Below are 18,189 nucleotides of genomic sequence, written 5' to 3'. Positions count from 1 at the left end.
AAGAAAAGAAAAAAAAAACTTCTCCCTTTGGACTCAAATAAAAGAGAGCAAAGAAAATAATAGAAGAAAATATTTTAAAATAATAATCACAAACGTTTCGGCAATCATACAGCACCCTTATTAAGGCAAAAAAAATAATAGTAAATAAAAATGCAAGTCGACAGGAACAGTAACAAAACCATGATGCTCTCTCCCTGAAATCCAAGAATAAAGAGAGGGTCTAAAGGCAAACCATTTATATACATACCTGAAATAGAAATGACCTTCAATTCAAGTCAGCTCAATTAAAATTTAACGAATTTAAATTATATTAAAATCAAATCTATAATCCTATATAACATCCAATAATCAAGTTACTGAGCAGAATTTCTGAAAAAAACCAAGAGTCCAACGACCAAATTTGAACAATCATCATAATATGTTCCTTTTGCAATCTAAAATTTTTTTTCAGAAAACCAAAAAAAAACTTCTCCCTTTAGACGAAAATAAAAAAGATGAAAGAAAAATGAGAAAATTTGGTCGTTCGATTTTTGGTTTTATTTTCAGGAATTCTGCTTAGTAATTAAAAAGTACTAGTATATCATAAATTTCTAAAAAAGCACTAAATAATAAAACGACGCATCTACAGTGAAAAGTTAACGTTAATTGCGTCAATAGATTTTGCTGTAGCCATGGGCAGAAATGATAAATTCAATTTCTTATGTTAAATTTATTATACATAATTTTTTAAGCGATTAAAGAACTTAAGAAATCCTAAAAATACAATCGGTGAATATTATGGCACACCTACTGTAAAAATTGTACGTGAATTGATCCAGTAGATTTTCATGCAGCACAGTGCACTGCGCAAAAGTAAAAGCAAATAAATACATATTTGAAAAATAAAGTGATCATAGTTTCAATCAAATCAAGCAGTAGAAACGAGTACTGTCCATGTCCATTTCAAGTTTGGTGTCAATCGATTTTAGTAAGCTTGTGTGTGGTCGTGGAAAAGGGTAAAAAATTCAACTTTTTTAATAATTTGATTGATTGAGACGCTTACAATTTTCACTTCATCAAGTCCAATTCTTCTCAAAATTGATATAATTCTAAATATTATGACTTTCAGTAAAATACATTTGCAGTATTTTTACATTATCATCATTTATGGTACCACAAACCAGATTCATATGAATTTGTACCTATCTTCTATTCGAACCTATTTTCTTTGGTATACATTTTGTGGTCTAAAAGATAGTTCTAGTTCTTAAGCCAGCCTTCTACCGCCAGTATTTATGATTTCAGCTATACAAAATAAAACTAAGAAAACTTAAAATTAAATTTTCCTACGAATCTACGTCAGATAAAATTAATGAATTTTAATTTTAAATTATTTTTTCTCTGTATCTGTCGTTAGAAAAAATCTAAAAAAATTCATAGAACATTTTCTAATAATTCTTAGAATGCATTTTCTTTCAAAATTTTTGGCAGAAAATTTAAAATAAAAAAAGTTGCCTTAATTAGAAGGAATTTCCGGTACAAAGATAATAGAATAATTCGACGCGGATTTATCAAATTTTAAAATTCAATTAAATGAAGTAACTAAAAATACTAAACGCCTTGGTTTTGCAGAGAATGCAAAATATTCTCACAATGCGTTATAAATCGGAAGGATAAAAATTGGGAGCGGCATTCTGATTATTTCTTTCCGAAACGAGTGACGTTTAAAATCATCTAATAGATGTCAGACACCTACTGCTCAATGTGATTACTTTCTCTGTAAAAATTTTCGAGCCCTAAGAAAATGTAAATTTCAGAAGGCCCCATGGCCGGCTGGAATAAAAAATTAGTTTTACAAGGTGATCCCTGCTACGTGAATTCGTTCTTTCGAAAAATGCCTTGACATAATTTTTCATAGTAAAAAATCCTAGACGCGTGGTTAAAATCTCTTATGATAAAGTTCTTTAAAAAGGACAATCCAAGTGAAACTCCAAAATATATAGCAATGGCGCCAATCAATTCAATAACCAACATTTTTACTATAATTTTACAAGAAAGACTACTGGGAAAAAACAATGTCATTTAATTTCTGAAGCGCAAGATAGTTTCTGCATTCGGAGGGGATGTATTAGCCATATCCTTTCTCTTGCAACAATCTCTAAAATTTAGTATGATAAGGCAGCCTTATCCAGTTAGAATTAATAATAAGCACATCAGATTTATTACTAATCAGAGCTTGCTGCATGGGGGAATCCAAATTCTTACGTTTTTTAATTATCTCATTTCGCATGTTGAACTCTTTTTAGGTAGAGTATTTTTCGCGACATGCAATCTCGGTCAATGTAAACATTTTAATTTTGTTGTATAAAACAAAACAGAACTTTTTGAAAAAGATTATAACTTAGAAGTAAGTAGAGCAGGGATCGCAAATGCCTCTGCCTTGAGAATCATAGCCAGAAACAAAAATTCATAATTTGGCAGAAATAGAAATAAATTTTTAGTCTCTAAGCTTAAGTCTGATGCTCTAAACAAGACAAGACTAGGGCCAATATCATCTAGAAGACAGACAAAATCCAAGTTTAATTTCATAAAGCCCTGTTTTATTTACCAAAAGGTACACCTGACTTTTTAATTGGGTTTGAATTTGACTTTTGAGCAGGTGCACTAAGGAATTAACATATAATTGGGTAGCTCAGATTAAAGCTATACTTGCACATGCACGTACTTTTATTGACTGGGAAAATCTAAGGACAGGCTCCTTTGAAAGTCGAACTTCACAATTCATTGGATTACATAAAAAAAATTACATAAGCAGGATGGTGCATGATTAGAAATCGCTAAATTTAATATTTACTACAAATCGTGTTTAACTGGCACTCTTCAAATTGAAACATACTTCCTGATTTACCTTTCATTTTACTCAACACGTATCCCAATGCAAATTAAAATATCTTTTAAACATATCCTGAAATTTACAACGAAACCACAAACTACGATTATTGACCCACAGGAATTATGCACCCTATGTAATATCGACGTCAAAGAAGATCTACTACACATGTTAAGTAAGAGTTTTGTTTATGCGCCGATTAGATTACATTACCTTCCTCCGATAGATAGCAAAAACAAGCAAAGCTATTCGATTAAATTATTTAAAAGTCAAGATCGTAAAATTATGAAGAATGTTTCGCAGTTCATTATAGAAATTTTCGAAATAAGAGCCTTTGGTATCTACGGTTTGCATTAATTAGGTAATTGTATTATTAACTTTGGCATATGCTTATTTTATATTTTTCACCATATACACAACAACGCCAATCGAAAAAAGTTACTTTTGACTAAAAGAACTGGGAAATAGCTAGATTTTTTCAGGTTTTAGTGGTCACCCTGAATAAGGAAAATGGTCAAAATTACCGCTTTATTAAATTATGACATATATATGTCTACAATATCGGACTTGTTCTTGTTTATGTTAAATAATATTTTATAAATGAATTTAATCGGAAAGATACATTTCAATATAAACTTACACATAATAGTTACAATTTGAAAGGTAATTACTTAAATATCATCTAAACCTCCAAACATGATTCAATTAAAACATTTTTTTTAATAAGACGAAATGACGGAAAATCTCAAACTTTTTTGACAATGTTGAAACTAACAAATAAAAATATTTCTTCAGGCTTACATTTTCTAATTAAAAAGGATAAACTATACTTTGACATTAAATAAAAAATTGCTTCATAAAGTATCCCTATATTTCTTCTTACAGAATCAATGAATCCACAGCCAGGCCCATTTAACGAACAACTGGTTAATGGACAGCCTGTTTCTGTGCCCACTGGTCATTCGCTTGCTTTTCTTGATACAGGTGATTACAAAAATAAAATATAATCTTAAAGAAAATACTCAAAAACACTGCCTGAAACTTCTAATTTTTTTCTTAAGTATCAAGTGCTTTATAATAAATAAATGCAGAAGGGGGTCATATACGTTAACCAATCCAGTAGAACCATGGTAGATAACAATTAAGGACACGTTTCATAAACGTGGTATGGGTGGGCCACAGGGCACGATAAAATAATAACGACAAGCCAGCAGAATGACAGTTATCTGCATGCATCTCGCCATAATGCTTTTACGTGTTTTTTGCATGAAGGCATGGTCTTGAGGTTACGAACAAGCAATTGCTTCAGACGTTTGAGAGCACCAATTCAGAGAACAATTATTTTATCAAAATATCATGGGTGCAAGCATGGCAGTTTCCTCATAAGGTATCAATACTTCTTCCCTTTTATATCTGCTTGACTACTGTAATGACGTCGGTTGGAGCTGAGAATTCGTTCACGTATAGTTTCCGTAAATTCGGCACTCCTAGTTCTCCACAAATGACTTTATTTCCTTCAAAAATTGTCTTTCTAGAGAAACTTCGATTCGGCGTAAGTGGGAGACAAGTGTGGTAGACAATTAAGTGCATGACAAGTTATTCACCTATCGCTGAGAAACACTTTCAATTAAAACAGATAAGAGAGCTGACAAACTCAGTGTCCTCAGAAATTCCAGCAAATCGTTCTCGTCAGATATAGTTGCTCTAGAGTTCTAGCGTAGACCTTGACATCATACAGGTCAATGACGTACAAAATTGTATGCTTTCGATATCTAGATTCACTGCCGAAATACCCATAGAAATTGCAAAGTGCGAGATATGATGGCAATAGTATTAGGCAAAAGAGGAGAAGGTTCATGCTGTCACCCTGAAAGATGCCTCTCTGGAAATTGACGCTGTTAGCTGTCACACAATGTTTTCGAGCTAAGATAGAAAATTAGAGTTTCTAAGGAAGCTTGCCAACAGACAGATTATACGTCGATGGGAGGTTCAATTGAGCGCTTGCTAGTATTCATTTAAGGCCATCGGCAGATAGCGCTGCTAAAATCTGCGTATTTGCAGATGCACGTATAAATGAGCAGGTTTTTACGAGATCATGCTGCGCCTTTCCTTGAGTCAAATTTTTCATACACCTCTCACCACGCGGTTCTGATTGTACAGAGGAATCTATCACTTAGGATAGCTGCGAGGATCTTATACGACATGTTCAGACAAGTTGTTGACTTGTAATTCTTAGGATCTGACGAGTTGCCCTTCTTCGGGAGGAGTATTGTATGTCCTTCCACTAGCCACTTGGAAATATTCTATCTCGACTTTAGATATGAACAGAAAATGTGGGTCAGATGCTGTTGGGTCGGATGAAACTTCTTTTGCTAGAAACTCTAAAGATCATCTGGTATCGAACCGGAATATTTCTTCATGCCTCTAAATACTTGTTTCACCTTTTCGGTAGTGATAGGTCAGCATTCCTCTTCATGTGTTATGAGATCACTACACAGCTATTAATTTTCTATTTATTTTTCTCTGACATGTGACAGACAAAAACGATTCATTTCATTTGATCCGCTTTACCCTCTGCTCTAGGCTTTTCCTACCATTGGAGAGTACCTGTGTGGCATCAAAAATGTGCTGACTAATGGGTGTACAGCTTTTACTTGCAGCGTCTGTGATGACGGAAAGCTTTCTGTCTTTTGCAGCCTATTATTGTGCTAAGTTGATGAATGCAGCTTTTGGTCTTATGGTCAGTCGTTGGTTTTGTTTCACGGGTTGCAACTGTTCAATTTCAACGTTTTTGGTGCATCATACATACCTCAATTTATGGTCCAGAAGCAGGATTCTTCGGAAAAATCTCCACGACGTACTCAATTCAGTTGAGCTAGATCTTTGGGCTTGAGAAAAATCAAGATATTGATGTTTCTCCTGGTAGTAAAGTATTGCTCTTCCTCTGCTGAGTCCCTGCCCAGGGTTGCTCTTAGTGTCACATCTCTTTCTCTGCTATGGGCTTGTTATGGCTGCTGTGCAGTGGAAGCTCTGTGTATGAAAACCCTTTTTCAGGAGGTTCTCAGCTTGTTTTCGCAATTGTCTTTGATAAAAGTAAGGGAGCTCTGGTTTTTTCTCGCAGCCGAGAGCGTGCTGCCACGGCATGTAACCTCTTCGCTTAGGGTTCATACTGGTATCATAGAACTTTAGCAGATCGTGCCTCAGTCGATCCGTCTACTGAAAATTATGAAGATGTTGCCGCTAAACGTTATTAAGTCCATCTTGATTGGCTCCCACAACTCTATAGTTATCAGTATTGTTGTTCGACCTATTGTCGAAAGCTCTATGGGTTCGATTGTTTTGAACATCATTTACAACTGGGTTTGATTTTATCATTCTTGTTTCTACAAGTGGCTAGGGAAAGGATTTGTCCGTCGTCGCAAAGCCTTGCAAGTGAATGTGAGACTAAATACTTGAGCATATCGTCCAGTATCCCAAAGACAATGATTGAGGCACCATTACGTGATACCACACAAACATCGGCACGGTAGCTTACACCTCAACTTGAGGGTTTTTTCTTTGGGGACATCACATGACCATTGTCCACGGCTGTTTGTTAGGCTTTAGGGATATTCAGGACGAAACTGCGGTACACGGACCCTGCATTCACAACACAAAGATACGTCTGGTAGGCTAGTCAGACTTACCGTCTGGACTCCTAAAGAAACTAGACGAAAAATCAACAAATTTAATTTCTCGGATAATGATTCGTAGAATGGCAAATTAAAATTCAATTCAGTGTTTCTACAAGGAGAATATTTGTGTGTTAAATGTTACATAACTTAGTTCGGTAAACAGAGGACATTGCGGCATTTTTTTAAATTTCACATGCAGTCATGTAAAATGAAATAGGATAATATTTAATATGAAAATATCAATTATTAATATAAATTTATTATAATTTAATTCGCCTTTCAGTAAGAAATAATACAACAAGATAGTAAAGATTACCTGACAGTTAGGTAAAATGAGATGTAGATTACCTGCCAGTTAGGTAAAATGATTCGAACTTTTAGTTACAGTCTCAATTAAAGAAAACAAAGTCTGCCGCTCTATAGGTGAATTCTCCATTCCAGTAATGTACAATTTCGTGCGTCAGCAAAAAAAGAAAAAATATTCTTGCTACAACCAGATTCTGTGGAATGTCATCAAATTACTACAAACATCCTCACATAATTTGTCTTAAACAACTACATTAAATTACAATACATTACATATCATATACGCGTACGCTTTTAATGATGTTCAAACTTTTAAAATTGAAAACGCTGTGACGGGTTTCGAACCACCCGCTCTGAGTATAACGCGTTCAATCGCTAACGACTAGACCTCACGGCTAACTGAACACTTAGAATATTTGGCGAAAAATCTCGACTAAACAGAAGTATCAGTACGTCAGAATCGTTTAAAAAATGTATGATCCCCGTTCGCCGAAATTTCTTATTTGAACATTTTAATAATAAGAGGGCTTATAAATTTATAGAAAGTTGTTAAAAACATTGGATACTTTTTTTATTAAGAATTTTGTAACCTTAAAACCCTAAGTTATTTAATTTTCAATATCTTGAATTATTAAAAATTGAACATTAAAAACTTACAAACTAAATTTATATAAAATCTATTAAATTAAATTAGGTTAGAATTTAAGGAATAAAATCAAACATGTAAAACTAATCCATATATTTGAATATTTTCTAAAGTCCTACAATATTAACTGCAACTTAAAAATGTTAAAGTCTGTACGGGGAACTTAGCTTTAAACCTTAGCCCTGACAATGCTGACGTTCCTAGCGAATCTCATTTTACCATACTGTTGTGTAATTTCTCTCATCATAAAAGTGAAATTCTCTAAAAAATTGTGCAATCTAATGTTTGAAAATTTTCAAATTTGGACTTGAGATTTTACATAACTCTTTTGTAATATTAATAGTTCTGTTTTGTATTGTATCTTAAAATAATTGCAAGACTTATTTAAATGCAGTAATGTCCTCCATTTACCAAAGAAATTAGGTAAATTTCAATGAAAACATCTTTTTCTTGCAAATTAAACCAAATCAAACTTTAGAATGTAGTAAATACATTTTTCTTACAGCACCAGCACAAGTATATGCGAAACGTGAATCAAAAGCACAAAGAGAAGAGCGCCTTCGACAAGAAAAGCAGCTACTTAAAGAGAAGAAAACTATAGAGCGGGCACTTCAGAAAGCAAAAAGTCAAAAAGGTAATTTAAAACTAAAACGGGATCTAAAACAAATAAGAGAGAATTCTGCCTAAATATATAATTTTTTCCCTTGATTATAGAGTGTTTCATGGTTAGACCCAGAGATGTTCCAGATGCTCCTCCCTCCCATGTCTGAATACGAATGAGAATAATTATTTTCTTGAATAAAAGCGGACGTGTAACTTTAAGACACCCTCACTGCTCCCAAAATTGTCCTCTGAGTGTGTCCTTACTGTGCGATTATTTCTAGTCGGCTCACAATTCAATACACTTTAGTACTTCTGATTTGATTAATTTCATGTTGTTCGTGTCTTTAATGCGAGGAAGCATACTGAGAATCCTGAGGAAAATGCTAGTCATAGTGTTGCTACATAAATACATACAAATTTAATACTTTTGCTTCCAAAATATCCTGTTAGCATGCTAAGAGCTAAAAGCACTAGGTCTAGCAACCTCGTCTTTTGCACGCGGATGTGTATTTTGTGCCTAATCCCTGAAGAAACAGTAAGAACTCTAGAAAAAATAGAAATCGAGACATAGATATGCGAAAACATGAAAATGTAGCCCTTTTTATTAAAAATAAACTTGTGAAAAAGACAGACGCGAAATCTATTTGGTTTATAGACCTTATTTTTGAATGAACGTGTTTTTGTGGTGTCTCATTCCAGGAAAAAGACTTCGAATCCGTAGAAAAATAATTACTATAGCGTTACTATGTGAATACAAATTTAGGCGTTCTGCCTAAAAATGACCCTGTAAGCACGCCTAGCACCAGAAGTATATTTTTAATGATCTCATATTTAACGTGGAGATTGTCTTCTCAACGAGTAGTTGCTTTGTATAATCATAAAAATTAAGGCCTTTCAAATCAAATATTCCCGAAATTGACTCAGATATAGCTCAAAACTAGTACACAACATAGGATACTTTTTAAAGAAGGGAGAACATGTCGTCATAAATTCATAGGGTCAAAACTAAAAAAATTCATCAGAAATTTATCTCAAACCTAAAATACGAAATGGGAAGTTTTTAACAACAACGAAACAGAACAATTTTAACCGTACCCAGTTCTATGAAGTGAAAGAGCTTACCGCTCGCTTCATTGAATAATTTTTTGCTGAGATCAGTTCAGAAAATTTATCAATCCAAGAAAAGTTAAAAAATGAGAGCTGCTTAAAATGATCGCACTCTTGAATTCATACAAATATAGTGTTTTGAAATGATAAATATGTGACGGGCCAAGAGAAAAGGAACCTCACATGCCGAGCAAGAATTTGACAGGGCAAAAAATTTGGAAAAAGGGAGCGAACAAGAATCACGGCCGAGAATTGCAAGCCACACTTAATTTTAGAAAAAGTATCGCTATACTTTTGCTGATTTTTTGCTTCAAATAGGATGACTCAACTACCCGTACAAGGAATAAAAAAATTTCAGTTTTCGGCGCTTTATATCCCTTTTCTCGTGGCACGTGACATACATTTTTTATTAGTACAACAAATAAACTTGATATTTTCTTTTACAGGATCAAGTTCAGGAAAAAACTAGTGAAATTATGAAGCTCGAACGCCGACGCCATATACTAAAAGAATACGAATAATTAAGCATACCAATGTTAGCGAAAAATAATAAGCTAATAAATAATGTTAAAGTAACATAATAAAAAAGAATGTAAAACTAAAATAAGAAATAAAAACATTTAGCATGGACGCGAATTTTTTATTAAAATCTTATTATTAGAGGAAGTGTCTACAGGTATCGAAAAACTCCGGCTATTCCTACAGAACTTTCGCCGCAAATAGTCCCTTCTTTAGTTTTGTTTTATCTTACTAACTCAAGTTCATCTTATATCATCATTTTTCAAAATTTCGTGTTCAAATCTGAATCAGAAACAATTTTACTAATTAAATTAGTAATGCACTATAATACAACGAATGAAATAGAAACATTTTAACATTTTGAAATATCTCATATTAAAAAAATTACGTCAATAAATGGAGGTAAAATAGATTAAGTGTATAGAAAATTCTTGTTTTCCCATTTGTTGTTGTTTACTGTAAATTCTGTAAAAAAATCATCATTTGCTCAACTTTAATGTGTTTTTAAACTTTATTCAAGTAAGGTTAGATTATCCTTCGCGCAAAGTTCCAAATAAAAAATAAATATCAAGTGTACCAAGAAAATTTTTGAAATTATTGAACTGCGAAACGGTCCTTGAAAGGCCAAACTCCCTCTAATTTACATTATTATCAAAAAACTAGCTCTTATGTACTTCTCATATCTTAATAGTCAAACTTAAGAATAGGTTAAGCGGAAGAAACATCTCCCTTTTAATAAAAGTTCTAGGAAACTAAAGTTTAAAGCCCTACAAAATTTTATATTTTTAATGTTTAGTTTATTCTCTTCTCTGTATGACCTTGTTGGTTTTTACATGTTAATTGCATATCTTAACGAGAAAATTAATTTTTTTATTTGATAAAAAATTTTTATGTGATTAGAACAAAAACTATAATCGATCTTCTTAATATTTGTCTTCACGTCTCCTATAATTTTGCTATAAAATGGAATCTTTTAGATCATTAAAAGCAATTTCGAAAAATAAAACTAGAATCGTAGGTCAAAAATGTCTAAAAAATATTTCTTGGGTTCCAGAAAGGATGAACTAGTTAGTTAACTAGTCATTCTTGACATGGTTTTGTGGTTTTATCCATTAAAAATGCCATGCAAAAATCTACTACACTATGAAAAAATCAAAACTTTAAGCCAAACGTCATGAAATACGTGAAAAAGCCTCAAAGGGGAATTATAGCTTTTCAAAATTCCTACAAAATTTTGTTTCACCATTTTTCCTTAAAACTCGTCTTTTTTAATTTTTTATCGAAAACTGTAATATTAAGCCAAAAGAAGCCCAAAAGCTGCCTGTTGTAGAGATGACGCCTTGAAATTAAAGAGTAGGAACACATGCATATTTCTTTAGTTAAGTTCAGACGAAAATTCAGAATTTTTGTGTGAAAATCATGAAAGTAACATCAATTTCATTTAGGTGGTTCTAATAAAAAAAACGACCGAATTTAGAAAAATATAATGAAATTTTCATAATGTACAATTCTATGCACTTACAATTGAAAAATTTCCATTTTTAACGCTTGTATAAATCACTTGAAGTTTAAAAGGTTTAAGTTTTGAATGATTAATTTGCCGGAATTTAGTAAGATTCAAAGCTTCCAAATTAAAATTCTTTTATTTTAATGGCATTTAATTCGAAATAGAAAATCATTTAATGATTCTCATTTCAAGATATTTAATTTGTGAAGCTTCGAATTATAAATTATTTACAATTTTGATTATTTCTTTGAATCTGCACAATTTTCAATCTTTTATTGCGAAACGAAGATAGAAACAACTGTGTATCAGTGGCATGAACACTTTACCAATGGACGTGAGTCCATCAATAATGATGATCGCAGTGGTAGGCCGTCAGCATCAAAAACCAACGAAAACGTTGATAAAGTACAACAAATGTTGGCTGGAAATCGTAAGTTAACAATTCAAAAGTTGGCAGATGACTGAAACATTGCTTATGGATCTGTTCAAGACATTATCGTAAATAATTTGGGATTGCGTCATGTTGCTGCAAAATTAGTACCAAATGATCTGAATTTGATGCAAAAAAAAGATCGTGTCGATATCACTCAAGACATGCTTTCTAAGATTGAAACGGACCCAGCATTCATCAAACGCATCATTACTGGTAACGAGACGTGGGTTTATGAGTACGACACTCAATCCAGACATCAGGCGAGTGAATGGTGACTCCCCGTTGACCCAAGGCCGAAAAAACCACGTCGTTTTCAGTCAAAAAAGAAGGTAATGCTCACGGTTTTCATGGATTACAACGGTATTGTACACCACGAATTTTTCCCAGAAAAGCAGACTGTCAACAAAGAGTATTATTTAGGTGTAATCAGGCGTCTGTGTGAAGCAATTCGCTCTAAAAGAAAGGATCTCTGGAAAAACAACTCTTGGATTTTACACCATGACAATGCACCGTCGCACAATGCCATCATTATCCGTGAGTTTCTCACCAAAAACTCAACTAATACAATTCCGCAGCTATCAAATTCGCCAGATTTAGCTCCCTGTGACATTTTTTGTTCGATCGACTGAAAAAGCCACTACGCGGAACGCGTTTTAGCAGCCGATCGGAGATAATACAAAAATCCAAAACGGCACTGATGGGCATACCGAAAATTGAGTATCAAAAATGTTTTGAGAGCTGGATCAAGCGCTGGAATAAGTGCGTGGCAGTCGATGGTAATTACTTTGAATGGGACCACATCAATATTCAAGAATAAACTTATATTTTTAATTTTAAAAATAAATTCCGGGAACTTTTTGATCAAGGTAGTATAACCTTTTTAACGTACTGCTGTAAAATTATTTCAATGGGATATATTTTTTTCCTCCTTAGAAATAATGTTACCTATCTAATGTTTCTAATATTTATATACCTAGTATTCTACCTAATATTCCATTTGAATAAATGGGAAATGTGTGCCGTAATTTAACTCACACTAGCGCCGGTGTCAATAAAGAGCCAACCCTGTTCCATTTTAAGTCAGGCTCATAGACTTTTATCACAGATGGCTCATTTCGCAGGCCGCTGACTGTAAATGTTTACTTGTCTGTGAACTTGATCTTGAGCGCACGGTTGCTATTCTCCTGACTCATGTCAGCAATGCATCGTGCCGCTAATTTTGGATGCTTTATGGGAAGAACGATGATTATCGTTGGGTTAAGGACTTTCTTGATTTGATTCCGAAGTACAATATAGATATTCATTGTTTTGCGAATTTCGATGGTTATCTGGATTTTTATGGTTATAAGAATTGCATGTTAGATATACCAGTATAACCGTGGTCATGCGTGGAAGCTGTTTCGTTATTAAAATTTATGTTGCAAAAGCTGGATGTTAAATTATCGCGGGTTAATTCTCGTCGCGCGCTAGGCGCGCTTCTGTTGAATCTCGCACTTCGCGCTCAATAATGGGTTACCTCGCGCTTCGCTCTCGGATATTTATTATTTGCATTGTGGTGCTTGAATAAAGCTTTATCAAAAAGATCTCTTTTAGATGGCAGTATTCATATGCGTCTTCATATTCTTAATTATCTACTTAATTACGTATAGTCAGTTTAAGTTTCTCAAGGCTCTCTTATCCTGACACTCACGCTGTGCGATCAATTTTCGACAGAAATTTGTAAACAGGTTTTATTAAATCTTTTTTTTCGTAACTTTCGTCGTTTTTCGAACAAAATTTTACTTCGTTGTTTATTTTCAATGTTATTTTTCACGAATAAAACAAAAAGTACGCGTCCTATCACGAAGTGATTTTTAACGAATTTGGAGATCTTTTTTGGGATAAAAATTTTTGTTAATTAACTTTTTTCCGTATCCTACATAGTGTGACCTTAAAATAGAATTTTTGATTATTCATTATTTTTTGTGCAATCAAAATTTGAATTTGAAATTTTGCAAGAAAATTCAAAAATTTGTTATGACAGACTTGTAGGGATTTTAAAAAGCAATCTTTTTTTCTTTTCTTGACTTTTTCATATCGTGCGTTGTTTGGCTTACAATTTTGAATTTCGGTTGATTAAATAAATTTTTTAAATTCTATAACTCTGAGATTTTTCTTTAATCGAAAAAAGTCAGAAGGATAAATTGTTTGTACATTTTAATACTATAAATATCTGTACATATAATTTTAAATTACAAAAAAAGTGGTCTCAAGAAGTTTCAAAATGCGCTCACTTTTTGAATTTTTATCAAAAATAGCTGGTTAAGAAACTCGTCCTTTCTTTTAGGACCTTAAATAAGTGTGCTTAAGATGGATTTTATCCGTTTATTTCTTTTAGAGTTATCATGTTTACGTACGGACGGCCGGACTGACAGACATACAGACAGACGCCATCGTAAAAACCGGATTTTCGGATTCAGGAGGTCTCAAAAAGTGGAGATCCGTTGAAATACTGTGGTGTCAAATTTCTGACAATTCTAATACTTTCACAATCATAAAGGATGAGAATGTAAAAAAATTCATTCAAATTTCATCCCGGCTTGGATTTTGGCATGCCTCGGATTATCGGCTTTTCGGGTCGGGTGGCAAACTCGGAACTTTAAACGTCCCAAAGTCAGTCACGGAAATCACTGACGAAAATCTAATAAGTAATGAGTAAAATAATAATAAATAATAATAAAAATTTTTTTTTGCATATAAATGCCTAGAATGTGCATTTGTTTACCTAAAATGTATTTAAAGTAAATAAGTAGTAAGGCATAACAAAATTTTATGTAGACAATTTATTTTTAATATAGTTTAAAAAATAATTAATGGAAAACGATTTCCTTCTGCCTATAAATATAATCTCAGCAGGATCAGAAGAAAACATGAGATCTTTTCCCTTTAAAACACCTAAAATTTATATTTGTTTATATGAATTGCTTATGAAATAAACAAATATTGATGAGTGGCAAACAATTTTTTAGAAACCTTTATTGGCAATATAATTTTAGCAAGGACAGAAGAAAAAACGGTTTCTTTTCGCCTAAAATCGTCCAAAACATGCATTTATTCATATAATTTGTTTATTAAATCAACAAATATTGATAGGTTTCAACATTTTTTCCAAAAAACATTATTGGCAATATAATTTCAGCAAGTTCAGAAGGAAAAAACGATTTTTTTCGCTTAAAAACGCCCAAAATGCGCATTTTTTATATAATTTGTTTATAATATAAACAAATATTGGAGAGTGGCGAAAATTTCTTTAGAAAACATCATGGGCAATATAATTTCAAAACGGACGGAAGATCAAACTGTTTCTTTTCACGTAAAAACGGACAAAATGTAACCCCTAATTTCGAGTATTTGTTAATAAGATTGGTTAGAAGATAAAAAATGAAATTAAAAAACCGACATTTTTGCGCTGTTTGCATTAAAATAAAAATTAAATAAGCAAAAAAATGAAAAATCTACTCATCATTTTCTGAAAAATTTAGTCTTGAGTTTAAAAAAATTTAAGATCGATACATAATTGCGTTCTAAATATCATTTTGAACCTCGTTTCCGATTTCACCCCACTGTGGGCCATCAGGCAGCCTTAATTGGTCGCGAGGCCTGAATTTAAAAAAAACATTAGGGAAACGTACAAATTCAATGCCATCAATATAAAACCTTTATGATCAAATTTTATGTTACGAGACATTAATCTATAAAGTGTAACGTATTTTTTAAATCACTACTTTATTAAATAACGTTAAATATTATGATACCATGTTAACATTATTATTATTTATAATATGAAGTTTAATTTCATTAATTCAGAAAAAATACTGGTTTAAATTAGAAATGAAAGATGCGAGAACTGAATCTAAAATTATTTCTAGGATATAGAACTAAACAGCTTAAATAATAATTTATTTTTCGTCGATATGTAAATTTTTACATTTTTTCATATTGTTTGTTTCGTGATTATTTTAATGGAAATAACAGAGCCTTGATTTAAACTTCCCGCCAACAAAATACGCAAACTTATATTTATAGCTCGATCTTTAGACCTTTTTTTGGTAATAAATAATGCTTTGAAAAGATATATAGTAAAAATTCTAAACATTCATGCGTTAGAAAGAGAGATTCGATAAACTAGATTAGGGGGCATTAAAATTCCACCCCTGTTAATTTGAATCATGCTCTTGACTAGAAACCTAGTTTTATAAAGTGGAACCCACATACCTTTAACTTTCCTGAGACCATGGCATGCTTGACTTCAACTGTCAAAATTTTAAACCAGTTACATATGAATTTTCGTACCCCACCTAGTCGGTACTTCGTACACCACATACTCAGAATGTCGTACCCTAAGTTCGAACGACCCTGAATTTAGCTATACATATAGATTTGAAAATTGGGGAATTTATTTAAACAAAACTAATTGTCCAATCAAAAAAATAAAAACATATCCGAATTCGGCTCAGCCATCCCTCCAGGTGATTTTCTAATTAAGCAAAAATAATGATTTTTAAACAATTTTATTGTTATAAACAAATGGGAACGCAATATAAACAAACCTAAAAGCTGAAAAATATTTTCAAGCACATTACTGCACGATGTAATGTACAACAATGTTAAGTAAAACCTGATAACGCAAACTAAATAAAAATAATATTATTTTAAGCTTTAAGCGAACAAACAAAGTTAACACTTTATCCATTAAACATTGTTTATATCCCCTCCACTCTCACTGAATTACAACTGACTGACAAATAGTTATCTAATATGGAATATTTTAGAAGGGAAATAAATTTTTCAAAATCCAAAAATTCCAATTTAAACATTGTTTATACCCCCTCCACTCTGATTCGAAAAATCCATTGAAAATGATTCTTAAAACTGGGAACTATAGCTAGAACGAACTAAATGTCACAGAAAAAAACTAAAGGTATTGTTGAAGGGGTCTCATCCATATCTCTAGGGAATTTTTGAATCATTGATAAAAAATTATTATTTAAACAATTATATTGTTTATAATACTTAGAATTTGTTTAAACAATCAGTAAACAACAATTACAACTGACTGACAAATAGGTATCTAATATGGAATATTTTAGAATGGAAATAAATTTTTCAAAATGCAAAAATTCGAATTTAAACATTGTTTATACCCCCTCCACTCTGACTCGAAAAATCCTTTAAAAATGATTTTTAAAATTGGGACATAGCTAGAACGAACTAACTGTCCCAGAAAAAAACTAAAGGTATCGTTGAAGGCCTCTCATCCATATCTCTATGTTATTTTTGAATCATGGAAAAAACTATTATTTAAACAAGGATATTGTTTATAATATTTAGTATTTGTTTTAGCAATCAGTGTACAACAATTACAACTGACTGACAACTAGTTATCTAATATGGAATATTTTAGAATGAAAATAAATTTTTCAAAATGCAAAAATTTCAATTTAAAGATTGTTTACACCCCCTCTATAATAAAATTTACGAATAATAAAAATCCCGCATTATAAAATTTCCGAATAATAAAATTTAAGACAGTTTATAATATTGCCGATTTGGAAAATTCCCTGCGAAAAATTGGCGAATTATTAAATATCCGAATTAGAAAATTTTATGAATTATAAATTTTCCAAAATTAAATATTAAAAATAATTTATAAAAATAATATTCCATTATTATATTTGTAAACAATAAAACCTTTTTTTTTAATTGTAATTTTTTAATTTCGGGATTTTTTCAATTTAGATATTTTATTAGCCGGCAATTTTTGAATTCGGTAATATTAATAACTGCCGGGAATTTTCTTATTCGGGAATTTTCAAAATCGGAAATTTTTTACTCGAGAAATTTATAATTCGGGAATAAGCCAATTCAGTATTTTTATTTTTCGGCAATTTTATTATTCGCGAATTTTCTTATTTGGAAATTTTATAGTGTCCGGAATTTTATTTCTCGGGATTTTTCAGTCGTCCCATATAATCAGGCAAATTCAAAAGGATTTTTAAAGATTTTTTTCCCGCGATATTCAAATATTGAAAAAGAATAACGAGTTTTAGAAGTTTTTTAAACAAAAGCATTAAAAATTTTTCAAACGTTTTGATACAATAAATAATTGTTTCTACCTTCATAGGTAAACAGATTTGTTTATTAATTTAAAATGATAAATTGTATGAGAATATTTGAAAATATTTTGAAAAAATGTCAAAAGATTTGACGATTCTTGTAATTTTTAAAAATACTTAGGAGTTTTAGCAGTTTTATCGAATTTAAAAATATTTTTAAACTTCAAAATATTTTTCTAAAAATACTGGGGAACCTTCTCAAGAATCTGAGGCGAATATAATTTACATAATTTAAAAAAAATAGACTGATAATACTTATTCTCTTGTTTTCAGTTATCAGAATCTAATTTCAGCTCGAATTTAAGTCTTCAGAAATCTTGAAAATTTTGGCTTGGAGGGGAGCATTGATTTATAAAAAATATATTTCTTA

This window comes from Belonocnema kinseyi, chromosome 8 (genome assembly GCF_010883055.1).
Source record: "Belonocnema kinseyi isolate 2016_QV_RU_SX_M_011 chromosome 8, B_treatae_v1, whole genome shotgun sequence".
NCBI classification, from domain to species: domain Eukaryota; kingdom Metazoa; phylum Arthropoda; class Insecta; order Hymenoptera; family Cynipidae; genus Belonocnema; species Belonocnema kinseyi.
This window is presented reverse-complemented; position numbering follows the sequence as displayed.